General features: G+C 41.6%; 1 protein-coding gene across 5 annotated transcripts in view; it reads right to left on the minus strand.

Annotated features, from left to right (window-relative positions):
• Nucleotides 1–27,944, minus strand: part of FRMPD4 (FERM and PDZ domain containing 4) — an 843,299-nt gene that overhangs the window by 809,407 nt on the left and 5,948 nt on the right. For all 5 annotated transcript variants that reach the window (XM_053891835.1, XM_053891836.1, XM_019417876.2 and 2 more), the window contains exons 2-3: nucleotides 27,113–27,313; nucleotides 19,290–19,411 (exon numbers count right to left, since the gene is read on the minus strand). The gene's annotated coding sequence lies outside the window, so the exon portion shown is untranslated. The remainder of the gene's footprint in view (nucleotides 1–19,289; nucleotides 19,412–27,112; nucleotides 27,314–27,944) is intronic.

A 27,944-nucleotide genomic window follows, 5' to 3' on the forward strand; every position in this document is an offset into this window, starting at 1 on the left:
TCTCGCTCTCCCTCTCTGCCTCTCTCTCTCTCTAAATAAATAAGTAAATAAAGTTAAAAAAAGAAACAAAAAAAACCAAACCACAAGCTGTAATCTCATTGTGGATTAATATTCATTTCTGCTTTTCATCATTAGCAGCATGGAGAGTTCTACATGTAAAATGAGGGGACATGCCAGATGAGCTCTAAGCTTCCTTCCAGTTCTAACATAAATCATGACCCCCTATTATTCCTGACTATTATTTATCATTTCTACCCATTATCACCTATTTCTGTAGTAGCTGAGCATAAATCTATTTTTGTCACACTATTCTTTTACCAAGAATAAATCCTTAGGAAAGTAAGATTTTTTTTTTCAAATCCAGAATAGAAGAAACAAAATCTCAGCTTTTTAAAAGCTGAATCCAGGAACATTTCAAAATAGCTTTCTCAAAATCCAACATCGACATAAAGATTTGAGATTCCTAACGTAAAGCATTAACCAGTAGGATTTTTTAAAAATAAAACAGAAATGCATTGAAATACAACTCTTTTTTTTTTCAGTTTAAAAGTGAACTCAAAGATAAACTAAAATATAATTCATAGTCAGAAATAGAATTTATAGTCAGAAATAGAATTCATCGTCAGAAACGTATATCCAGTCCAACATGGCCATGGGCTGGCAGGATGCTTTAATTGTACCCGGAAAGGCTGGAAGAAAAGTCATTTATTATTTTAAGGATTAAAGTTAGGAATTGTTGGGCTCACATCTTTTTATTTGACATCTCCTGGCATTAAGGAGTGAGTAGGACAATAGAAAAATGGAAAAGTGGTTCTCTCTGAGGGATGGAATGGGGGATATTATTGAAACATGGATGTGGATTTCGACTTTTTGCTTTGCTTTTTTGGACTGGCAGACATTTTTGTCATGCACATATACTTCTTTTACGTTTCAAAACCTAATAAAAATTATTCAAGAACAGAGAGCTTTTCCATTTCCTCATATGTATGTCCCTTGAAAGAAAGGAGGGCCATAGCAATAATGAACTTGAAAAAGCCTAATTTCAAATTCCACAGCCCACCAGGTGTGTATTTGTCTTAAGCTTTCACCGGAGCATAATTGTTAGGTTTATCTGTCTCCTCCCTAAACAGTGAGCAACTCTATAATCGGTTCTTAGTCTCATTTATCGCTTTCTCTGTGGTGCCGAACACATGCTTGGTATCTATTAGTTATTCAATACGTGTTGATTAAGCAAAACTAAAGTGTTGATGTTTTGCCTCTCCAGCTCCCATCTTTGTGATCTTTAGTGAGTGAACTTCGCACAGAGTAGGAATGATAGAACTACCTCACAGGGATGTTAATTAAATGACACAATATGTTGGGGCGCCTGGGTGGCTCAGTCGGTTGAGCGTCCGACTTCAGCTCAGGTCACGATCTCACGGTTCGTGAGTTCGAGCCCCGCGTCGGGCTCTGGGCTGATGGCTCAGAGCCTGGAGCCTGCTTCCGATTCTGTGTCTCCCTCTCTCTCTGCCCCTCCCCCATTCATGCTCTGTCTCTCTCTGTCTCAAAAATAAATAAACATTAAAAAAAAACATTAAATGACACAATATGTAGAAAGAACTTAGCACAGTGCCTGCTGTATAGCAGTATCCACTCCCCTCGCCTCTTCTTTTAACACAAATTTCTTCTCAATGAGGAAGAGTAATAATTTTTACAAGATTAAAAAAAAAAATCAGCAGTCCTTTTTCTGAGTTTTAAATGCCACTTTGAAGGCCACAAAGATGGACCAGATAAAACATTAGCTTCGGTATGTGTTTCAGGAGTCCTAAGACCACTCATACCTTCAGTGATTTGCTAAAAGGACTCATAGGATTCAGAAAGAGTTGCACTCAGGGTTATAGCGTATTACAGCAATCACCAAGGGGGAAGGACTCATCAGGAGGTGTCTAGAGAAACCCGGGCCCACGTTTCCTGCTCACCCCCCAGCAGCGGGAAGGAATGTGTTCCTCTAGCAATGACATGCAGCGACATGTACCCAGTGTCCCACCCCGTGAAGTCTTCTTGAGACTCAGAGTTCAAGGTCTTCTTGGGAGTTTGTCACATCAGCATAATGACCCAGGACAACTGCCAAACTGCCAGGTTTCCAGAAGGGAGGAGGTGTTTCGTGCCCACCACTTGAGAATGTTCCCAAACGCAAAGTTCCCAGGTGCCAGCCAAGGGCCAGCCTTGGAAAGAAGGCAGCCTCAGGCTTCCTGCACACATGGCAAGTGACAGGCTGGGAAAAGAGGGCAGAAGCTTCAGGAAAGAAGAATAGTAAGAACTGGGGAAAGCAGAGAAAGGACGAAATAGGGGAAAGGAAAGAGAGAATGAAGTAAAGGAAAGAAGGCGGGAAAAGGAAGAGGGAGGGCAGGAAGAAGAGAAAATAATCCCCAGGCTCACCCAATGTGGCTTCCTACCCCAGCCACCTGGCCCTCCAGCTCCCTGGCTGGGCTCTGCTCCTCCCAAAGCCCCAGCTCACTCTCCACTTCCTCAGATGCCACAATGCTGCCTTGTAGATGCTACTTTCCTCCCCTGATTTTAGAAATATACATATACATATACATATACATATACGTATATATATACGTGTAAATATAGCTGTTCCCTTTACCCTGCTGGCTTGGTGTAATCTGGCTGCTTTGATAAGGAGAAAAAAGGATGAGGGAGGGAAAGCCCAATAGTGAGGAGATTAAATAGGAAAAGGCATTTGAGTTAAATGGAACAAGATGGCAATAAGAGGCTCCCAGAGCCCCTCCGAACTTTGAAAGAAATATATAGCCCGTCTGGCTTTAGAAGACAAGAAACACTGGGAAAATATGGCACAATGGGCTCTTTTGAATGCACAGTTGACCCTTGAACAATGTGGGCATCAGAGGCACTGACTCCTCACCATGCAGTAGAAAATCTGCGGATAACTTTTGACTCACTACTAATAGCCTGCTGTTGACCAGGAGCCTTACAGATAACATATGTTGATTAACACATAGTTTTCATGTGTACTGTATACTATATTCTTAAGCTAAAGCAAGCTAGAGAAAAGATAACATTACTAAGAAAATCATAAGGAAAATACATTTACAGTACTGTACTGTAAAATATCTACATATAAGTGGACCCATGCAGCTCAAACGAGTGTTGTTCAAGGGTCAGCTGTACTTGTAAATTATGGTGGCCTCCTTGACTTCTGAGAGGTCATTGGTTACTTCTCTCATTTAAATACCTAGAGCAAGTTTTTTTCAAAAAGTTTAAAGACACTAGGGTTTTATTCTTCCAACCCTCCCTTTTTTTTGACTTTATGAGTTCATAAAAAGGAAAAGAAGATAAGCGAGCTATTTCTTGCCCTAGTACTTTTGTAATTGAAAAATATAACAGATCCTTTTCTCCTTTTCTCACATTTTGTATTTTAAAAATTGCTGTCAGACTAAGGCTTTGCCAAGTTTCAACCCTAAGTGAAATCTTACCAAGAAAACTGAAAGATATGTAAAAAGCAGATGGATTATAGGTATAATCATACCGCCTACACACATGTTATGGTTTTTTTAAACAAGTTCATCTCTCTTGTGTTAAATGTATAATATTAATTATACTTATGTACTGAAATATATATCCTTCTATCATTCCATTTTCACATTATCAAGAAGGTTTCACTTTCGTAAAAATATATATGTATACATCTGGATAAAAACAGATCTTCTACGTAAGAGAAGAAATTAGAAAGAACATGATACCTTTCCATCTTCAGTTACCTAGAAGTCTACCCCATGGAAAAAGAAGAAGATATTTTGACAAGCCCAGAGAATACAGGCTGAACAAATAGAAGACAATTTTCATTAGGCACATTAAACTCACTTAAGGAAAAACTTGGTATCTGCTATCAGTTAGTTCCTCTTAGACAAAGAATGGCTACCCCATTTATAATTGTCAAGTGAAGGGCATTGTCACTGAGAGAGCTCAAGAATGCCGATATTAGTAAGACTCTGAGAAATCAGTGGAGAGCCAATGGAAGGACTGGACAGAAGAGTGAACAAAGAGATTCCCAAAGAGCCCAAAGACAAAGATTGGCTACAAAGAATGAATTGGGAGACTGGGAAATCTTATTGACATGGGACAGATTCCAAATGCCTTGTGAGAGGGTCAAGTTGCCCAACATAACTAAAGAGTTCTGAAGTTGAAGTTTAGCATAAACAAAGAAAGGAACTGCAACTGGATGGAGAGAAAGGGACTGAGCCCCAAGAGAAAACTTAAGGGTCAGCAAAGAGAGGCCAGGTTAGGCTAGACGATGTGGAAGTAACAAATTAGCCCTGGAATCTTGGTGGTTTAACACAACAAAGTTTATTTTCTGCTCAAAATACATGTTCTAGGGTGCCTGGGTGGCTCTGTCAGTTAAGCATCCAACTCTTGATTTCGGCTCAGGTCACGGTCTCAACGTTCATGGGATCGAGCCCTGCATTGGGCTCTGTGCTGACTCTGTACTGACAGCATGGAGACTGCTCTCTGCCCTGCCCTCCCTCCCTCCTTCTCCCTCTCTCTCTCTCTGTGTCTGTCAAAATAAATAAACAAACATTACCAAAAAAATACATGTTCCAAAGCAGGTAGGTAGGGAGCTCTGTTTCCCAGAGTAATTCTGAGGTCCAGGCTCACAGAGGTCTGTCTCATGCTTTATAGCTGCTTCCACCGTATCACAGAGGCTCCCATTTCTCTGAATATAAGAAACAGGAAAAGGCAGGAGCACATGGACTCTTAAGTGACCGAGAACTAAAGTGAGGCTTCACTTCTCCTAAGCTCCTTGGAGCTTAGTCATATGCTCCAGCCCAATTATGAGGGAGGCTAGGAAATGCAGGGAAGGAAATGGACTTCAGTGAGCTCAGTTATTGGAGGGTGCACTGCCCAAAGCCTAGATAAAACCCCTTCCAGGCAGAGACGCCACAAACATTCTTTACCTCAGCTTATTACCTTATAAGGCTTTCCTTGCCAGCCATTAAGTAAGTTCTGAATTTCTGACATGGTGGATTACCATTGTTTGAGCATTCAAACAGAAGCTGGGAAATGGCCAAAACCCAAAACACTGACAACACCACATGTGGGCAAGGATGTGGAGCAACAGGAACTCTCCCATTCATTGCTGGTGGGAATGCAAAATGGTACAGCCACTTTGGAAGACAGCTTGGCAGTTTCGTACAAAATTATAAATACTCTTACCATATAATCCAGCGATTGTGTTCCTTGGTATTTACCCAAATGAATTGAAAACTTATGCCCATACAAAAACCTCCACATAGATGTTTACAGCAGCTTTATCTAAAATTGCTAAAATTGGAAGTAACCAAGATGGCCTTCGGTAGGCGAATGGATCCATAAACAGTAGTATATTCAGACAATGGAATATTACTTGGCACTAAAATGAAAGGAGGTTCTTCCATGGCTTTTTATAGCTGGGTGATAATGATGTATCAATGTAGGTTCATCAATTGTAACAAATGTACCACTCTAGTGGGGGGGTGTTGATAGTAAGTGATGCTATAGAAGTATGCAAGCAGGGGGTATATGGGAATTCTCTGTGTTTTCCCCTCAATTTTTCTGTGAATCTAAAAGGCTCTCAGAAAAGTTTATTAATAAAAAAAGTAGGGATGTTCTTCATCAATAAGGCAGTAGAAGGGATGTATTTATTCGGTACAAAGTGAATCAGATGACCTCTTAAACTCCCTTCCAACCCTGAGGTTCCCTGATTTCTATGCCCTGTTTGATATTGAGAGACCACTGACTCTCAGGACAAAAAGGGATTTTAAAGGTCATCCAATGGATGAATTCTTTTCTCTGTGGCATGACTGCTGAAAGGTCATCTAATGTATGCTGGACGATCTTCAGAGAATGGAAATTTGGTGCATCTTTGATTAACTCTTTCAATACCTCCTCAAATCACCCTGAGGTCATCTTAGCATTGAACCAACCTGTCTCCCCATAATTCCCACTCTTTAGATATATCAGTGGGAATCAGAAAGATAGCAGTAAGTGTCTGGAGGCAAATCTAATATCTATTCAACAGAAATCCCCCCAGTAAATGTGAAGCCCTTGCCTTACAGGTAGACTTTTCAAGAAAATGAAGCAGGGATCAGGGAAAACCAGACAGCAAGCTAGACTCACAGTGACCTTGAGGTCCTAAAGGACAGAGGCAGGACCTCACTTTAGGTGTTTGTAAGGTTATCACTGTGTAGGGCCACAGGCAAATGTGGGCAAAGAGCACATTCATTTGTTCTTTGGGAGGGTCATCATCCTATTGATGACTATTGAGCCTATTTCAACTAAACATTGCTGTATCATTCCTCCCCCAAAAGGTTCTTTTAAATTGATTATAGACAGAAGGATCTATCTTCTAACAAGTTCACAGCCTTACTTAGAAAATATAAAAGAATTTTGCCAAATCAAGGGGATACTGCTCATTCCTTATTTTGCTTGGTATTCCTTAGAAATCTATACTGAATACTCTTGCTTTGATGCTTTCCTCTTCCTTGCCTTAAAAAAACATTTTCTTAATGTTTATTTATTTTTGAGAGAGAGACAGACAGAGTGTGAGCAGGGTAGAGCAGAGAGAGAGGGTGACACAGAATCCAGAGCAGGCTCGATGTGGGACTCGAGCCCACGAACCGTGAGATCATAACCTGAGCAGAAGTCAGATACTCAACAAACTGAGCCACCCAGGCGCCCCCCGCCCCCGCCCGCCCCACCTTCCTTGTCTTGACCTTCTTTGTCTCTGGCCTATCTTCTCTCAACCTCCTTCACTGGATTCTCTCCCCTTCCTTCTAACAGTGGTGGTTTTCCCAAAGCCCAGTCCCCAGCCTTGCTAATAAAACACCTTTGCTGAGCAATCTATCCACTCCCATGCCTGTATCTACACTTACATGTTGATGCATCCCAAATGCCTATCTCCCCAAGAGCTTCTCTCCTGCACTCCCAATTCATCTCTACCTAAACAGGGCACGGATGCCAAGAGTATAGGTGCTCACAATGGATCCCATTGTCATTTACTCCCTTGTTCATGCATTTTCAACTTGGCACCATATTTACCCAGTCTCCACACCTGGGAAATCAGAAGTCGTCCTGTACTCCTCCCTCTCCATGAACTTTCATAATCCAGGCATGAAGTCCCATCAACTCTATCTTCAGGCAGTTCTAAAATCTGCCTCTTCCTTCCATCCTCATCACCAACAACATGGTTCATCGTCTCTCGCTTGGGACTACTGTAACATCCTGCTTTAACTTTTACATATTTCGTTATACTATACTACAGTTTTAGTGCTTTTATAATGAAAAACAAATTTCTTCACTCAATCTTATCCTGTTCCAGTCTAGCTCCCTACAAGCTGCTAACTGAAACTATTACAGGTATTTGATCATCTGGTTGTTGCCACAGTATCTCTAGATAGTATGCTTTATGTCACAACTTCTTGGTTTATCAAAATAAAATTTCTATTAATTTTCTGCTACTCTAAATGAGATTTAACCTATCTCTCTGACTCCCAAATCTCCAGGAGCCCTTCTTCCCCAAATTCTGTATATACCCAAATATAAGGCAAGATTTTTCCTCAAAATTATCCCATCATAAATAAAGTCCTAAAAAAATAAAATCAAGTCCCTATTAAGATTTTCATATTACAGGCAGTAGGCAGTCTCTCAATTACTCAATTACTTACTTTTGAACAACAAAGTGCTATTTGGGGAAGATACATTAACCTGAAATGACCTCAATCAAACTCAGCTTCAATGCTTATAGAGGTCACTTGACGTGATGGCGGAAGGTAAATAAATTTAACACAGATTGAGTCACCATTTCTGGAGAAATGACTTCAAACTGCAGCTCTGGGTACCCCAGCGTATAAGCCTTTTTAAAATATCAGTTTATTACAATACATTAAATGCATACGTTGTGAAGCTTACTACAAATGAATGGGTACGTGTGAATCATGATAAACTCTCTAATGGCAGCATCATGCTCAGATTCAAAAAACGCTGCTATCAAACTGAGTGGAAGCGAATATGGCACTGTCTTCAAGTGGCTCTTGATGAAGGAGAAATGAATGTCGATGTGCATATGTGGAGTTTGAAAAAAATTGTATCATGAAATGTGAGTGAAAAAGAACAGTTCTGTATATCTTATATAGCATGAGATTTAAAACATATAGATATAATTAAAGTTCAATTAAATATTGTCAGTAGACATTTGGCTATTTAAACTCCTTCCCTGAATATTGTATATTCAAGTTAAGGGGCGCCTGTGCGACTCAGTTAGTTGAGCATCTGATTTTGGCTCAGGTCATGATCTCACCACGGTTTGTGAATTCGAGCCCTACATCGGGCTCTGTGTTGACAGCTCAGAGCCTGGAGCTTGCTTTGGATTCTGGGTCTCCCTTTCTCTCTGCCCCTCCCCTGCTTGCTTGCTCGCTCGCTCTCTCTCTCTCAAAAAAAGTAAATAAACATAAAAAAATTTTTTAAATATTGTATATTCAAGTTGAAAAAAAAAAGGGTTGTTTTCAACTCTCTCATTTGGGAGAAGGATGTTTTCACTTATAATCAGGGCCCACTTAGCTCCGGGCATATATTGCGGTTATACCTCCAGATCAAGACCTCCACTGGTCAGTGCTGCTAGTAAGTACACTTCTGTTTCTCTGTTCCATGTTCTGTCCACCAAAGGCCCCATCACTTGTCTCTTCATTCTGTAAAAGAAGCAGTAACGCCCTCTCCTTTCCCCTCTGCTGATCCTTCACTGTCCCCACCATCCTGATTTCATAATAAAACTCATCTGTGATTTGCCCAGCAAGCGTCGCAAACTCTTGGCCCCTGAGTGAACAAGGACATAAACGTTTTTTCGTTTAATTTAAATGGAAATTTATAAATTAGTTTCCTAGTATTTTAAGCTGAGGAATCTCACCTGTAACTGAAGTACTATTTTCTTATTTCTTTTGTGCTTCATTGTTTTGCCTTCTGAATTTCATGACCATCACCTTGGCCTGTTCAGTCATCTAGCTGCCTGGAGACAGACTAGAATTCATTAAAGAAAAAATCTGAAGAGAAAACCCAAGGAAATATTAATCTCCTGGTCTTCAAAATCAGGCTTATAAAGCAGGACACTAATCCTCCAAAACGAGCTCTTTGCTTGAGAGACGATTTTCTAAATTACTTTATGTCCCTCTTTAGTCTGCTAAGGATCAAGCTTTGAGGACCGAGCCTCACAGACTTCTACAGTAGCCTGACAGTAGGCAATCCATCTCAGCCAGCTGGACACGCGCTACGGCAGTCAGAGGACGTTACAAGGAGGGTCACTATACAGCCCGGTTTGGCTTGCACAGTCCCAGGTTACACTTGTCCATTCATCCCACCCACGCAGTGCCTCCTTTCAACTCTCAAATGTGTTCCAGGTCACGTGATACATTTTATGGGCCATCCTGGTTCTAATGGAAGTAAAGGGGCAGCCCTCTGTGATGGTTAATTTTATACATCAACTTGACCGGGCCACATGGTGTTCAGCTATTTGGTCCAACGCTATTCTCAGAATTTCTGGGAGGGTGTTTTGGAGCAAGGTTAACACTTCAACTGGTAGACTAAGTAGAGCAGATGGCCCTCCTTAATGTGGTTAGGCCTTGTCCAATCAATGCAAGGCTTAAAGACAACAAAAAGGCTGACCCTTCCCCAAGTAAGAGAGAACTCTTCTGGCCTGATAGCTTTCAAACCGGGACATTGGCTTTTTCACGGCTGTGGACTCTAACTGAAACACTGGCTCTTCCTGGGTCTTGAGCCTGCTAGCCTTCAGACTGGAACTACACTGTTGATTCTCCTGATTCTTAGTCCTTTGGATTCAGACTTGAACCACATCATTGTCTCTCCTGGGTCTCTAGCCTGCCAAGTCACCCTATAGATCTTGGGATTTGTCAGCCTCCATAATTGCATTAGACAACTCCTTAGAGTAAATATCTTTACACACACACACACACACACACACACACACACACACACCCTACTGGTTCTGTTTTCCTGAAGAACCCTAACTATTACACCCTCCTGCCTTGTGATCTGAGGAACTGTGAGAAAGAAAGAGAGAAAAAAGCAGGAGAGCCAAGTGCAGAGTTGGGTCTCCTGACTTCTTTATCTTGTGCCTGGCAAAGGAGAGACATCATGGACAAATGTGGGAGAATAGAGAGAATCTACAAGTCTGAGAGGAAGCTTCCTCACCCCACTCTGCAGTGCAATCATATCACCTTGCCTGATAACCAAGTCATGCAAGAGAAGACCCTGAAATTCAGCTTGCTCAAGTTGCCCTGGGTTCCAACATGGAAAACAGCAGTGTATCTAGATGTAGAGTTTGCTAAAGAGAATGGCCGTAGTGGGGGTAAGGTGGTAGCCACTGGAGATTCTATAGAAGACCACTTAAGTCAAGACTGCTACAGTCTCAATGTTTGTGACCTGCCCCCAAATCATATGTTAAAACCTCAACCCCCAAAGGTGATGGTCTTAGGAGGGTCCTTGGGGTGATTAGCTCATGAGGCTGGAACCTTTACGAATGAGATTAGTGCCCTTATAAAGAGATCTCACAGGGCTCCCTAGCCTCTGCTACCATGTGAGGATACAATGAGAAGTCTGTGACCCAGAAGAGGACCCTCATGTGAGCATACTGGCACCCGTGTCTTGGACTTCCAGTTCCCAGAACTGTGAGAAATAAACTTTTGTTGTTATAAGATACCCAGTCTTTGGTATTTTATTAGAGCAGCCCAAATGGACTAAGGGCCAAATGAAAGTCAGGGTCAGACCACAGATGAATCTGCAGTGACAACAGAGGGAGATCTAAGGCCAAAGCAGTCAGAGCCACACAAGACCCTCACGAGCCAAGAGTGGCCACATCACTAATTCTCCCATCAAAGAAGTGAGCCCAGAAGAAGATCCAAAGAGCGTGACTCTTCCCTCCTGCCAGGAGGTTACAAAAGTTACACCCTGCCCCACCAACCTCAGTGCTATTCTAGGGAGAAAAGAAGTAGGAGACTGAGTATTTTTATATTAGTTTGAACCAGAACCACATTAGTTGCCAATTTTCAACCATTTGTTAAAATGGTTGAAATCATCCATAAAATATGATAATAACATATGTTTCAAACTATATAAAAACCTTACAACTCAATAATAAAAAGACCTAACCCATTTTTAAAAGTAGGTAAAGGATTTAAATAGACATTTCTCCAAAGTAGATATACAAATGGCCAATAAGCACATAAGAAGATGTTCAACATAAGCCATGAAGGAAAAAAATCAAAACCACAATAAGATACCACTTCATACTCACTAGGATGGCTATAATCAAAAAGACAATGACAAGAGTTGGCAAAGAGGGGGAGAAACTGGAACCCTCATTCACTGCTGAAGGGAATGTTAATTGGTACAACTGCTTTGAAAAACAGTTGGGCGGCTCCTCAAAAAGTTAAACACAAAGTTCCTATTTCACCCAGCAATTTCACTCCTAGGTATATACCTAAGAGAAGCAAAAAGATATGTCTACATAAAGACTTATACGTGAACATTCATAACAGCATTATTCATAATAGCCAAAAAGTGGAAACAACTCAAATGTCCATCAACTCACAGGTAAACAGGATGTGGTCTAGCCACATACAATGCAATACTATTCTGACATAAAAAAGAATGAGGTATTGATACATGTTACACACGGATAATTGCTAAAAAACACTGTACTAAATGAAAGAAGCCAATCACAAAGAGCCACATACCGCATGATTCCATTTATAGGAGATGTCTAGGGCACACAAATCCATAGACACAGAAAGTAGATTAGTGGTGGCCAGGGGCTGGGGTGAGGAGAGTGACTACTAATGGGTATGGGTTTTTTTTTTTTTTGAGGTGATGAAATGTTCTAGAATTAGATAGTGGCAATTGTTGTACAACTTTAGGAATATACTAAAAACCACTGAATTATAAACTTTCAAAGGTGAATTTTATGGCATTTGAATTATACCTTAATACTTTAGAAAAGAAGAAAACAACATTTCCTAAAATTTCAGAGTGCAGTAACACTTACACAAGAGTGACACTCAGGTGTTGCTGGTATCTTCTTATGGTTTTTCCCTAACGAGAGGAAGGAAGTGGGGAGAGGCCAAAATTATGGACTATATAAATAAGCTTAATTTGTTCATATCTACAATGTGGTGTGAAAGGGATTCTCTGACCCTGTGATACACATCAAGATCCAGCTTTCTGGAGTGCCTGGCTGGCTCAGTCGGTGGAGCGTGTGACTCCTGATCTCAGGATTGTGAGTTCAAGCCCCACGTTGGGTGCAGAGATTACTTAGAAATAAAATCTACTAAAGAAAAAAAAAAAAAGATCCAGCTTTCTCCTTCTCTTGAAATGTCTTTATCTGGTAACAGGGGTCGGTCATCCTGTATGAAAACAACCCTCTTAGTCCAGCAGCAGCCCACTTTAAATTGGCTACTTGCTCTCCAGGTTGTCGTGAGCTCTTTCCTAACCAACATCACTCACTCACATTGCCTATCTAGCTCTGAATATATTTGAATTTGTGATTCCTGGTAAAGTAGTCAATTTTCAGCAAAAAAATTTTTTTAATGTTTATTTTTGAGAGAGAGAGGGAGGGAGAGAGACAGAGAGACAGAGAGAAAACGAGCAGAGAAGGGGCAGAGAGAAAGGGAGACAGAGGATCTGAAGCAGGCTCTGTGCTAAGAGCAGAGAGCCCAATGTGGAGATCGAACTCATGAACTGTGAGATCATGACCTGAGCCGAGGTCAGACGCTTAACCAACTGAGCCACTCCCCTTAAAAAAATTTTTTTGAGAGTAATCTTTACACCCAATGTAGGGCTCAAACTCAAGATCCTGACATGAAGAGTTGCCTGCTTAGCCGACTGAGCCAACCAGGCACCCCTAAATGAGTCAATTTTAAGTGTTATTGAAAGCAGTGTTTACATTTGTTTCAGTTAGGAATATGTTTAGCTGCAAATAACAAACATCTAAATAACAGTACCTTTAACGAATAGGGGTTTTGCCTTTCATAAATCAAGAAGCTTGGAAGTAGGTAGCTGCTCAAGTCGGATCAAAAGCCCAATGACAATGAGATCTCAATGTTCAGAGGCTACTGGCTGTCTACCAAATATCTATTATCTCTTTTCTGTATTACTTGAACCCTGAGATTATTTGAAGGGATAATGTGACGAGCTAAAAATGACATTTCCTGTTTCCTTTACAACTAGGAGTATTTGAGACAGTCCTGGTCAATGCGATGTAAGTAAAAGTCACTGAAGGGGACTTCTAGGAAGGCAATTTTAAGGGTTTGCATATACCTTCTTTTCTCTTTGCTCTCCCCCTTCTTTATGCCCCAAATGAACATACGACGGCTAGAATTCTGACAGCCCTTTTGAGAACAGGAGGACAAGGATGTCAAAGCACAGAGTCAAAAGGAGTATGGGTCCCTAGTTATATCATGTAACTACCATAACAGTCTTAGACAACCCACTCCGGACTAATAAAGCCATACTTTAAGCCACCTTTTTATGGGATTTTATTACTAGCGGCTGAATGCAATTTCTGATTCATATACTGTCAATGTATCTATAGCTCCTCTGGCCTTTTCATTAAAGTATTAAAATTGATGCTGCCTTGCTTATTACAAGAATATGGAGAGGGGAAAGCGTCTGTCACAGGCACAGCTTTCCTGTTCAGTTAAAGGAAGGGTAAGCACTGGGGCATTATTCAGAAACTGAATGGACTTCTTAACCAGTTGTGGTTGAGGTCAGGAGTACACTAACTCTTCATTGAATAGGTACTACCACACTTCCTGTTAAGGAAGGGTTGCTAGTTGGAACAAATAAAGATGGTAACTCTGCAGAACATCCCCTGGAACTCACAATTTGCCACTGATGTTCTAGTTCAGGTTCATTGTTGTTGTTGTTGTTGTTGTCGTTATTGTTGTTGTTGTTGTTGTTAAGTTTTATGTATCTAGAGAGAGAGAGCACACAGGTGCACGTGCAAGCAGAGGAGGGGCAGAGAGAGAGAGGGGAAGACAGAATCCCGAGCTCCGGTGGGGCTTGATCTCAAGAATCGTAAGATCATGACCTGAGCTGAAATCAAGAGTCAGACGCTTAACCAACCGAGCCACCCAGATACCCCCCAGTTCAGGTTCTTTGAATTCCATGTTTCCAGCTACCCTGTGCTGTGGAATAAGTCAGTTTTCTTATCCACTTCCCTCTATCCAAACTAAAGCAAAACTCTTGTCTGAATAGTTCATGTGGACATGGCTATTCAATAACATACAGGTTCATCCAAATCACAATACCAAAGCTATGGAAACAACCTAAATGTCCAGGGATGGATGGATGGATAGAGAAAGTGTGGTCTATCCATACAATGGAATGTTTTTCAGCCTTTAAAAAGAAGGAAATTCTACCATTTGTTACAACATAAATGAACCTGGAGGACATTCTGCTAAGTGAAATGAGCCAGTCACAGAAGGGCAAATACTTTATGATTCTGCTTATATGAGGAACTTAGAGTAGTTAAACTCATAAAAGCAGAGAGTAGAAGAGTGGTTGCCAGGGGCTGGGGGAGGGGGAAATGGCAAAATCCTACTCAACGGGTATAAAGATTCGATTCTGCAAGATGAGTGAGCTCTAGAGACCTGCGGTACGACACTGTGCCTACAGTCAACACTACTGCAACGTGCACTTCAAAATTTTTAAGAGGGTGGATCTCATGTTAAATGTTCTAACTGCAATAAAAGAAATTTTTTCATACACGCGCATCCAGAGAACTAGAAAAATTATATATTTACGTGTGCATATGCATACATATAATTTCCCCCTAACGAAGACACAACCTTTCTACATTCTTGTGGCAAACGACACACTCCAAGAATGCGTGCTTTTGAAGGCCCAGTTTTGAAGGCCCATGCTGTCCTACATGGTTAATGACCCCCCTCTTACTCCTTTCTCTAAACCTTGCATGTGCCTCTCTCGCCGTGCTTGCCATTTTGTAACGCACTTCTTTGTTTTCTCATCTCTTTCCTACTTGTCTGGGAGCCTTTTAAGGTCAGCAACTGCTCTTCTCTATTTCCTTACAGATAAATCTAATTACTTAACACTGGATAGAATGTTCTATAAATACTGGTTGCTCTGAATGAAGCTCTAGATAAAACTCATCACACTTTGAAGGAGGCCCATCAGTATGACAAATTTGAAATTATCTTTACTTGCAATTTGTACGATACACAAAAAAGGAAAATCCATTAAAAAGTACTCGAGTCTTTAAGAACTTGACTTTGATGGCAAAGAGCAAGGAAAGCATGTTGTTCCCCTTGACAGGTATTTATTATTTATCCTTCCTATCAGAACCCATAGATTTTGTTTATCCTTCCTGCTCAATCACCACCAAGAGGTGTAATGGTTGTGAAAGGTCCCTAATGTCTTTGGCACCCTCCTTTCAGCCTCCTATTTTAGGGTAGAACCGATGAGCTCATTTACAGAAAGGCTTGCCAGGCTCTGCATATGGTTTGTAATATAAATAGATCACATCTCAGGCATATCAGCAAGATAGAGGAGGCTTGCCTTCCCCAAAGTCTGCTGAAGTAGAAATTCTCACCTAAAAAAGTACGTAAGCCACCTCTACTTTCTACTTCTCGGGGAATTTAAGGATGTGTTGTGTGAAAATTTCAATCTTTGGCAAACTTAGATGAGTCTTGGACCATCCAAAAATAAAATATTCCAAGACTAAAGGCTAAATGGTAATCCTGTTTAATTTCAGACTTTCACCTGTCATTGGGCTGCATGACTGCATATTTATTAAGATCAATTCAGGTTCACGATCCGGGTTATAACCTATTGCATTAGCCTAAACATACAGTGATTTGATTCTGCTTGGTCATTTATAAATAAAACCTCCTAATTTGGTTCACTCGTGATAGGAGTCTCCATTGAAATAAAAAATAAAATAAAAATGAATCTACGACAAAACAAAAGGATCCAGAGATGCGCAATAGTCACAAACAGGAGCTTTTCAATCTATTTTAAAATCTCATTCTTTGGGGTTTTAATACTTTTTTATTTGACATAGTTTAAGACAAGAAGTTGCAAAAACAATATAGAGTTCTGTGTACCTGCAGCCAGCCAGCTTCCCCAAATGAGAACATCTTCCATAATTATAGTACACTGTCAAAACCAGAAATTGACATTGATAGAATACTGTTAACTAATAACCTTAATTGGATTTCACTCTTTTGCTATCCTGTTTTCGGGGTGGGGATTCAGTGTCTAGTTCTATGTAATTTTATTACACGTTTAGACATGTGTAACCACCACCACAACCAGGATACATGTTATTATTTTAAAACCCAACTAAAGCCCAACTAGGCACTAGACACTGTTAGGCAATTTTACATAATAACCTCATGATGTAAACTTACGATCTCCTTTTTGGAATGAGAACACATATAAAAAAAGGAGAAAGCATACATCTCCCCTTGTTTTGGTCCTTTACCATCAGGCATGTGCCTAACAGGAACTCTTGTCTGATGACATCAATTTCAGTATGAGGGACTGATTTTTAAAATCTTTATATTGGGCCTTCATTAAGTCATAGCTCTTCAATTTTCAAATGTATAAAGAGAAAGTTCACACAAGTTCACACGTCTTCATTTTTTTTTTTTTTTTTTTTTTTTTTTACTACCGTTAGACACGAAGTGAGTGAAGAGATCACAAAACAAAGAGGATCCATCCTGCAGCTCAGGACAGCAAAAGCCCCAGGTCTTAAGTCCCTTTTGCTTTCCCTCAAAACCATAGCAACTCTATTTCTGTTCTTGCTTTTCTCCTGCACCCAGACAATAACATTTTTATCCTCTGAGGATTATTTCTAAAAATAAAATCAGAAAGAAGAAGAAACACGGAAAGGTCTCTATCTTTGGTTTGTAAATGTTACTTTTAACCTGCTATTTAGTTTAGTTCCCCTACCAGAAAACACTCTGTCCACCGCACTGTCTTCAGGCTCCGTGCAGTTAGAAAACGTATGACCTTAATGCTCCATGTGCCCTTGTCCCTTCTACTACCACTGGGGGTCCCACGAAGGAAACATGGTGGGGCTCAGCGGGGGGGGCTCAGCCCTGAGCTATGGGCCATTACCTCCACCTCTGCCTTTCATCAACTATTACACCAAGTCCAGCCTAAACAGCTGGGGACTCACAGTTGGGTTTTCCTCCTACTTCACTGGCCATTCCTCTCAATCCCTTTTCCCATCTTGTCCTCTTCTTTCTGACCTCCAAAGCTGTGGACCTTTGGGACCACCCTCAGCCTTTTCCTTAAGACAGTGATTCTCTCTTAACCAAGGGTGATTTTCACCCCACGGGACATGTGGCAGTGTCTGGAGCCATTTTAGGTAGTCACAGCTGGGGGTGGGGTGGGTAGAGGCCAGGGATGCTGTTAAACACCCTACGCTGTAGACTGTAGGATGGGACAGCCCCCGCGACAAAGAATTATCCCCATCCCAGGTGTTAATAGTGCCAAGGTTATGAAATTTTGCCCTAAAAGCTCTTACTCAATGCTATGATATACCCAGATCAGTGCACATGCCAACCACTTCTAAATACAATCTCTAGTCCTGCCTCGCCCTGCCAATCCCAGGTTCTTACATGCAACTGTCTCCGGTTATGTCTATTACGGCCTCAAACTTAACTTGTCCACAACCAAACTACTGCTGGCATACACGAACGTGCTTCTCCCCCCGTCTTCCCCACGTGGACGATGGCATCGGCCAAGGAATTGTCTTAGATTTCAATCCCGATTTTATGGAAATCGTTTGGTGCAGGCATACTATGTGTAGAATCAAAGAACAGTGGAGCTGTTAGGGGTATGACTCATTCAGGAGATGAGGCGAGCGAGACCCGGAAGTTCTTGAGATGTACCTACATGTCTACATTAAACTTGATGGCACAGTCAGAATGAGGAGTATCGTTTCCTACGGCTTCTGTGTCCTAAACGATTTAATAACCTTTCCTGTAGATGACTTGACTTCCTCAGGTAAAAGACACAGCTCAGTTGCTTCTACTTGTTTTTAGAAGTCATTGCTAGATACACACTTTTGTGGAGGGCAGGGCCCGGCCAACTACAGCTTATGGGCCAAACCTGGGCTGTCTCCTGCTTTGGGCCTTTAGTATGTATGGCCCGTGAACAGAATGACTTTATCATTTTTTAAATAGTTGGGAGGGAAAATTCCAAAGGACAATGATAACTCATGATATGTGAAAATTATGCTAAAAACAAATCTTAGTGGGCGTAAATAAAGTTTTATCAGAGCATGGCATATTCATTCGTTGCCGTATTGTCTATGGCTACCTACGTGCTCCACCAGCAGAAACGAGTAGTTGCAACACATACCATGTGGCCGACAAACTGAAAATACTATCTGGCCCTTTACAGAAAAAGTTTGCTGACCCCGGCATACTGATACGGGCTCAAATTTTAGAGTTTAGAGACAAATAACATAGATTTCAAGTTCACCTCAGCTGGCAATGTGATGTTTGAATATGATCCAACATGTGTGAGCCTCACGTTGAATGAGGATAATAATACTTTCCTTTAAGGATTGTCAGGAGTATGAGAAGTAATGCCTGTAAAGGTTTGGAGCATAGTAGGAACCACTATATAAATCCAATAAGAAGAAGAAGCAATATTAACACAAACTTTACCCCTCAAAATTCTCCCTTTGATATGCTTTGAGTTCCTATGTCAAATGCCTTTTCCTAAAATCCAGGCAAATACACAACTTGAAACGGCTGTCCTGGTCCCTTTCATCCATTAGTTGGGTGATGACAGAACAAGTTCTCATCACATCATGTTTTGAGAGCAAACTGGAGGAAGGTTAATATCTTAATAATTCAAATGTCATTGTACCCAGTCATGAATTCCCTGAGTAATTAGTTTCCTGGAAAACTGTCTCCTGAGTGATAAAGGTGACACTATCTGAAAAAGGAAATTATCATGACCTGTCCAATCCTCTCTCCAACTCTGTCTTCCCAAGAATGTCACAAAATAAGTTAACAAAAAATGGGGAACACTAAGTAAGTAATTAGCATGTAGAAACGGCCTCCAAGCTACCAGAACACCACTCTTCCAGATTTCCTGGAAGACACTCTGAGTGGCCACATAAACAAAGAATGGCCTTGATGTTTGATTGGCATCCCCACATGCTTCCAGGAGTAACAGACGGGAGCATGCCTGACACTCACCTTGCCTGTAGCCTCCATCGGGGCCTTGACCTCAGCCCTGGCCGCCTCCAGTCCTTCAGAAGATTCTGCCATCCCGGGTGGCTTTTCAGCCTCAGGCTTGTCTCCCGGCTTACATCTCATTCCTGGAGTGGAAAAGAGGTCAATTCTAGCTCTTTTTCTTTGTGCGACCCCATCCTTTTGCCCTCTTGCATCCTGCCATTTTCCCCTGCTCTCTAAGGTGGTTTCAGCTAGAGAGTCACTTCAACCTCCTTAGACTTTCTCTTCTTGCTGAACTGCCCTTTCTATGGTACTTTCTGGGATGATCCACATCTCTCACGAGTGACAAGACGTCATTTTGCTAATTAACATATGGCCTAATTATGGCTGTGTTACACTTTAGAAGACAGAATTAAAGTCTGAAGTGACCTAAGTAATTAGGAGGGGTAGACAGAGACAAATGAAAGCAGCAGCTATAACAGTGGGGGTGAGCAATGACTTGGCCATGTCCTAGGAGGCTGAGAACAACTGGCCATGACTCAGGTGCATGGGCACCTTGGGATCGGCTCCAAGCAGGCTTCTGTTGTAAAAAGGGAGCATCCTATCTAGGACAATATGGGGTTTTCTTTCCTCCTGCTGCTCCTTACCCTCTCCTCCACCATCCCTGGTGCCGCGGTGGTATTCAATAAGAAAGAATATATGAACCAGAAAAAGTCATACCCACAAGGTTGAATTTTCAAATGGTGCTACAGAAGAGACAGGACGGTGGGGGTGGGAGGAATGTGATAGGGGAATTGTTGTTCCTAGGTTGACATGGCTAGAAAGTGGTCCCTGCTCTGCTCGTAAGTCTGTCCTGGGATCAGCACAAACAAGCATGTGATGTGTGCATTGGGTGGGCTCCCCCAAAACTTCACTTTGGGTCAAGAATGTGAGTATAAGTCATTTCTTTAGGACATTTTGGAAACACTGGCAGGGAGTGAAAGAATGAGACAGGGAAGGGAAAAGAGTTGATAGAAGGTATGTTAGCAAGCAACCTAGCACTGTGGAGCTCAAGCCAGCTGGGGAACCAGGGGAGACAGAGTACAACAGGGCTTGGCTCAACTTTCCCTGTAAGGGCAGAGAGTGAATATTTCAGGCTTTGGGAGCCACACGTTTTCTGTCACAAAGGCTCAATTCTGCCACTGTAGACCAAAAGCATGGATAATACATAAGTGAATGGGTATGGCGGTGTTCCAATAAAACATTAGTTACAAAACCAGGCAGCCACCCCAACGGCTACAGTTTGTCAACCCCTTGCCATAGAATAGCGTTTCTCAAACTCCCATGATGAACTAATTCTTAAAAACTGCCCACTGTCTTTCTTACCGGGTGAGGAGGCTGGAACAGTTATCCACTGATACCCACCCACCATTTTCAAGGGCTGATCCCCCAGATATTGACTCCTGGTCTTTCTAGACTACCTGGCACATGGGCCAAGAACACCTCTGCAGTCTGAGAAGGTGGAGAAGCAAAGGGGCTCTCAATAGGAATCTGTAGGCATGTATGCCACGTATGGGAAGAGTGAGAACCAAGAGGTTGTGGACAAGGCACTGTCAGTGTTGCACCATTTTGATTGATAGGGTAGAAAGACCGCAGGCTTTGGAAGTAGAGAAATCGAGGTGAAAGTCCTGCTTCTGCCACTCTGTCTTTCCCTTTCCTTATTCTAAAAATGCATATAATATGGTAAGTGTTGGGTTGAGTTTTGGGGATCTTCTTTGAAGATTTTTTTAGAGTAGTTGTAGGTTCACAGCAAAATTGAGAGGACGGTATAAAGAATTCCCTTATATCCTCTGCCCCACACACGCACAGCCTCCCTCATTTTTAACATCCCCACCAGAGTGGTACATTTGTTACAGATGATGAACTTACACTGACACATCGTCGTCACCCAAAGTCCATAGTTTACCACACAGTTCACCCTTGGTGTCGGACACTCTATAGGTTTTGACAAATGTATAATGACACGTATCTATTACTATAGTATCATACAGAGTAGTTCCACTATCCTAAAAGTTCTCTGTGCTCTGCCTATTCGTTCCCCACCCTCTCTGCCCCACTCCCTGGCAAACACTGACTTTTTTTTTTACTGTCTCTATAGTTTTGCCTTTTCCAGAGTGTCATATAGTTGGAATCCTACAGTATGGACCCTTTACAGATCAGCTTCTTTCACTTAGTAACGTGCATTGAAGATTCCTCCATAGCTTCTCATGGCTTGATAGCTCATTTCTTTTTAGTGCTGAATAATATTCTATTGTCTGCATGGACTGCTGTTTGTTTATCCATTTGCCTACTGAAAGACGTTTTGGTTGCTTCCAAGTTTGGGCAATTACAAATAAAGCTGCTGTCTATATGTGGTTGCAGGTTTTTGTGTGGACATAAGCTTTCAACTCCTTGGCATAAATACCAACAAATGCAAGTGCTGGATCATATGGTAAGAGTATACTTGATTTTATAAGAAACTGCCAAACTGTCTTCCAAAGTAGCTACAGCCCTTCACATCCCTACCAGTAATGAATGAGAAAGCTCCTGTTGCTCCACATTCTTGCCAGCATTTGGTGTTGCCACTGTTCCAGATTTTGGCCAAAGAGGCCTGTTGTTCTTTTCATTTGTATTTCCCTGATGACATACGATGTAGAGCATCTCTTTATATGTTTAGTTCACCATCTGCACGCTGTCTTCAGTGATGTGTCTGTTAAGGTCCTTGGCCCATTTTTTAATTGGGTTGTTTTCTTATTGTTGAGTTTTAAGAGTTCTTTGTATATTTTGGATAGCAGTCCTTTATCAGATATGTCTTTTGCAAATATTTTCTCATTCTGGGTTGAGTTTTAAATGGCACAACAAGCCCTAGCATATGTGGAACATTTGGGCACATTAACAAGAGCTCAGTAATAACTCCTTCCCCAGAAAATTCCAAAATCACATAAAAAGTTAGAGCTAAAAGGGATCCAATGGATCATCTCCATGAACCACTATTTTTCTCCCGTATCCTCCATTTTACATCAACTGTACTCACTCACCCAGGTTAAGTGTGGTAAAGGTGGTGAGGATGAGTCACAAAGGAGATGGGGCTGCAACAGGAACCTGGGAAAATGAATGGGAGGATGAGGTCGAAATAGTAAATGTTTAGCAAGCACCTATTATATCCTAGGCTCCATAGGGTATACATTTAAAAAGAATGAACCGTCGTTATGTTTAAAGAATTTATGGTTTGGGGGTGGGAGGGAGGGGGGGGTGGGTGATGGGTACTGAGGAGGGCACCTTTTGGGATGAGCACTGGGTGTTGTATGGAAACCAATTTGACAATAAATTTCATATATTAAAAAAAAAAGAATTTATGGTTTAATGAGGGTAGACCAAAAAAGTCCTAAGATGAACAGTGATCTTCAATTGATGGCCTACTAAGTGGCAGGGATCTTCCTAGATTCTTTGTATACATCAGCTATAATCCAACTGACAACCATGCAAAGAAAACTGTTGACTTCGTTCCAAAGAGGAAAGTGATGCTCAAGGAGACGAGTGACTCACTCCAGGCCATCCAGCTAGTGAGAAGCAGAGCTGAGATTCAAGCCCAGGGCTGTCCGATTCCAAAGCTCACGCTCTTCGCATACCAAGCTGCTGAGGAAAAGCTTGTAAGACAAATCACACATCACGTCACTGTGAAAAGTGCAACCTGGACTGGGAAAAGGACACACAAAGACTTAAGATCAAAAACAATCAAGCTATGAAAAAAAATAGCCTAATGTTATAACTTAAGTTGGTGAAAAATGGAAATAGGAAGAGTGGGACCACAAGATTGAGGGCTTTGACCGCATGCCTATGGGTTTTGAAGGGCTTTTCCAAGGCAACAGACACCAAAAACTCTCAATGGGATTTCCCCAGGAGCTAGAAACAATAAATTAAGACTCATCTGAAAATATTAATTAAAAAAATAAGTGAAAGTATAATAAGTCCAAGAACTAATATAAAGTTATATGTCAACTATACCTCAAAGGAAAAACAAATTTTTTTAAAAAAAAGTTTAAATGTTTAAAGTATGTACTATTTTAAAAAATAGTGTAGGTGCACCTGGCTGGCTGAGTCAGTAGAGCATGCAACTCTTGATCTCAGGGTTGTGAGTTTGAGCCCCATGAGGGGTGTAGAGATTACTTAAAAATAAAATCTTTAGGGGCACCTGGTGGCTCAGTGGGTTAACCACCTGACTCTTGATTTCGGCTCAGGTCATGATCTCACAGTTTGGGAGTTCGAGGCCCATGTCGGGCTCTGGGCTGACAGCTCAGAGCCTGGATCCTGCTTCAGATTCTGTGTCTCCCTCTCTCTCTGCCCCTCCCCTTCCTCACATTCTGTCTCTCTCAAAAGTAAATAAACATTCAAAATAAATAAATCGGAATGCAAGCTGGTGTAGCCACTCTGGAAAACAGTATGGAGGTTCCTCAAAAAACTAAAAATAGAATCACCCTACGACCCAGCAATTGCACTACAAGGCATTTATCTAAGGGATACAGGTGTGCTGTTTCGAAGGGACACATGCACCCCCATGTTTATAACAGCACTATCAACAATAGCCAAAGTATGGAAAGAGCCCAAATCTCTATCGATGGAGGAATGGATAAAGAAGATGTGGTACACACACACACACACACACACACAATGGAGTACTACTCAGCAATCAAAAAGAATGAAATCTTGCCATTTGCAGCTATGTGGATGGAACTAGAGGGTATTATGCTTAGCGAAATTAGTCAGAGAAAGACAAATATCCTATGACTTCACCCACATGAGGACTTTAAGAGACAGAACAGATGAACATAAGGGAAGGGAAACAAAAATAATATAAAAACAGGGAGGGGGACAAAACAGAAGAGACTCATAAATATGGAGAACAAACAGAGGGTTACTGGAGGGGGTGTGAGAGGGGGGATGGGCTAAATGGGGAAGGGGCACTAAGGAATCTACTCCTGAAATCATTGTTGCACTAGATGCTAACTAATTTGGATGTAAATTTTAAAAAATAAAATTAAAAAAATAAATAAAAAGTAGAGGAGTTGATGCATAACAAAAAAAATAGACTCGTTTCTGAACTTAAATAAATAAAATCTTTAACAAAAAATTATTTTTTTAAGTGTAATAAGGGAGAAGACTAGCCCTCACAGGAACTTAAATGTATTATAAAGCAACAAGAATTCAAGTAGTGCAGCAGTGGTTCAAGAACTGACAAAAGTTAATTAATACAAGAGGAGAATCAGTAGCCCAAAAATGAGCTTATTTTTTAATTGAAGATTTAATAATGCATGAAAAACAACAGAAGAGAAAAAAATCATGTCACATGTGCTGTTGGAAAAAATAGATTAGGAAAAAAGTAGATTCTTATTTTGTGTCAGCTATCAAGTTAAATTTCATGCGGACTTAGGAGATTTTTTTTTAAGTTAACTACAAAAAAATGTGAAGAAATTCAAAGTCCGAATGTAATTTCTGATACAATAGCCTCAGAAAATAATGAAACCTATGAAAAAGGGAAAATACAGAAAGCATTTCACACATCTGATGTTCAAATGAAGGTGGAGTTAAGGAATGACAGTACTTCAGCCCCAGAGAATAAGATATGCCCATTCAAATAATTATAAAAGCTATAGCAACATAAAAAATATTTAGGCATGATATACTATGAGAAATATGACGTATTAGTTTTCTGTCGCTTCTGTAACACATTACCACAAACTCTGCTGCTTGAAATGACACATATTTATTAGCTTACTATTTTGGACTTTAGACGACACAGGTCCTACTGAGCTAAAGTCAAGGTATCCAGCCAGGTTACCTTCTCTTCTGGAGGCTGCACAAGAGAATCCATTGGCTTTTCACAACCTCTGGAGGGCACGCACATTCGTTGGCCCGCAGCCCTGCCCTCCTTCAAAGTCGGCAAAGGCCAGTTGAGTATTCCCGTCAAATTGCTCTGACTTCCCTCCAGTCACATTTCCCTCAGAGCCTCCTGCCTCTTTCTTCTACTTTAAAGGACTCTTGTGATTACACTGGACCCACCCAGATAATCCCGGATAATCTCCATATTTAAAGTCAACAATAAGCAGACTTTTTCCTGCTGCAACGTTAATTTCCAAATTTTTATGTCACCTGACAAATTACCAGTCTCAAGGAATTAGGACATAAACATCTTTGAGAGTCCATTATTCCGCCAATCACATATGGTTTTCAACAGGTAGAAAAATATACATATATAAATATAACTATATAATAGGGCGGTGGGATGGTGGGTGAATATTTGCTATTCTATTTTCCAAACCCTTTGCATTGTTTAATAATACTTCTATAATCTTCTTTTTTAATTTTTTTTTAATGTTTATTCATTTTTGAGAGAGAGACAGACAGCATGAGCAGGGGAGGGGCAGAGAGAGAGGGAGACAGAATCCAAAGCAGGCTTGAGGCTCTGAGTCGTCAGCACAGAGCCTGACGCAGGGCTCGAACTCACAAACTGTGAGATCATAACCTGAGCTGAAGTCAGCCGCTTCACCAACTGTGCCACCCAGGCGCCTCTATAATCTTTTGCAGACAAACGAGTGGTGGCTGATGGGGGCAAAATCTGAGAAAGACTGGCTCAATTTCAGCCAGTGTGGTGCTGGGCTAGCACATTAACATGTATTACATCGCTGCAGTCCTTGCTTTCTTTCTGAATGTTTGTAGATTCCTCTCGGTCCAGGACCACCAGGTGCAGCCCTGACCCATCAGGGTGGTCAGCGACTCTTGTCAAGTAACGTCCCACTATACCCAGCACGGGCACGCGACCGCCATTCATTCTTCTGGGCCATTAAATCTCTGTGTGGAGCCTTCCTGTCACGGTGCCGTGCAGAGGTGATGCTCTGGCCTCCCACATGTTTGCCAGAAGACGCTGAGGAAGACAGCTAGCCAAGGTGGGAGCTGAGGGAAGTGAGTGGGAAGCAGGGAAGCAGGAAGGTAAGCAGATGTTTAGGCATTCGCCTTCTTTACATTTTTTCAGAACGAATGTTCTGGAGCAGAGCCAAGTAGTATTTCCATTCAGGGATGTACAGAGGAATATTTCAAGGCAGGCAAGTCACACTGGGGCAGGGGACGGCACAGAGCAGGTCACTGACTGGCAGGGACCAACCAGCAAGTCAAGGCTCAGAGGGGAGCCAGCTCTAACGGCCGCCATCACCTCCGACAAGACCGGAACGGGAGAAACAACCTCTCAGGGCTATCCGACCTTTGCTATTCACAGTTGGTGGCCCGGGGGCCACGGTGCACCCGTCAGCTGGCACCACGTTAAAATGCAGATTCTGATACAGAGGCCTGCCGTGGGCCCGAGAATCTGTGAGAGTCTGCACTGTTAACAAACTACCAGCTGATGCCGATGCTGTCGGCCCGTGGACCACACTCTGAGCGGCAAGGTCACCTGGGAATGAGCAAGAGCTACAAAGATTCAAGTCCCACCTCCAACCTACAGAATCAGGAACATCCCCAGAGGCATTTTGGGTTTTTGCTTGTTTGTTTATTTTGGTGACCAGAATCTTTAATTCCCCCAAATGGGAAATCTTAATTATTTACCTACAGGGTTTAAAGCCCTTTTGTAAGGAAATAACAAAAACAAAAAATCGACACGTCTCAACCATTTAATTTCGAGCACTAACTATACATTCTGTTTGATACCCGAGTGCAAAACATAAAAGGCCTCCCTCGGCTGTGGCTGGTCCTCATAATTGGCACAGCCATTAGGCTGACGTCTATGACAGGTCTTTTATGGATATATGTGGCTTCCGTGAAGGGATCCTGGTAAAACATACCTTGCTTAGAAAGAAGTCCAAGCTTCAGCTACCCAGAGGATGCTTTTGCTCTGAAAGGGCAGCTGCGGACCTCGGAGCTTTCTGACACGCTCTCTCAGACAGGACGGCGGGGGCTGCGGGTGCCGTCATCCAGCAGAGGCAGCAGGACCACCCCTGCACAAGCCCGGAGATGCCGAGAGGTAGGAGACACGGGAGGCGAGGCTTAGGAGGGAAACAGGAGAAACAGGGAAAATTATCTTAGTGCGCACAAACCCCTCTCCCAAGAGGAGCATGATCGATGCAAAGATGGCATCTGTAGCTACAGGAATTTCTTCCTTGTTTATGCTCCTTAATATTTGCTTACAATTTCCATATTTACCACCAACATGGTAATAAAGTTGGTACGCATGCATCTGTCTCCCCCTTCGAACTCTAAATACCCACATCCTCAGAATCTTGTACGTGGGTGGAACTGAATAAGGAGCATTCTCAGTATGTATGCCAATCCATAAAATAGGTATTGAAAACATTACACAGGTAAACACATTTCCAGTTAACTTTTCAAAAGATCTTAACAATTGGGTATGCAAGTGCCCTCCCATTGAAATGGTGTTAATTTTTTTTGTCTTTGCATATACTATTTTCTCTGCTGAAACAAACTGGGAAAAAAACAAACAAGTATTCAACATTTACTAAGAGAAAAACGTGTCTCTCTGGATTCGCCTATCAAGGTGGAAAACTCTATGCAACATTGCATGTTCATCTGCGTCAACGTAAATCATAAATTACAAGTTGCATTTGCATTTGAGCTAATTTGCATTACTCTGACCTAGTCAGAAAGCTGGGATTCCGT

Source organism: Panthera pardus, unplaced genomic scaffold (assembly GCF_024362965.1).
Source record: "Panthera pardus isolate Hobbes unplaced genomic scaffold, ASM2436296v1 HiC_scaffold_27, whole genome shotgun sequence".
In the NCBI taxonomy this organism is placed as follows: domain Eukaryota; kingdom Metazoa; phylum Chordata; class Mammalia; order Carnivora; family Felidae; genus Panthera; species Panthera pardus.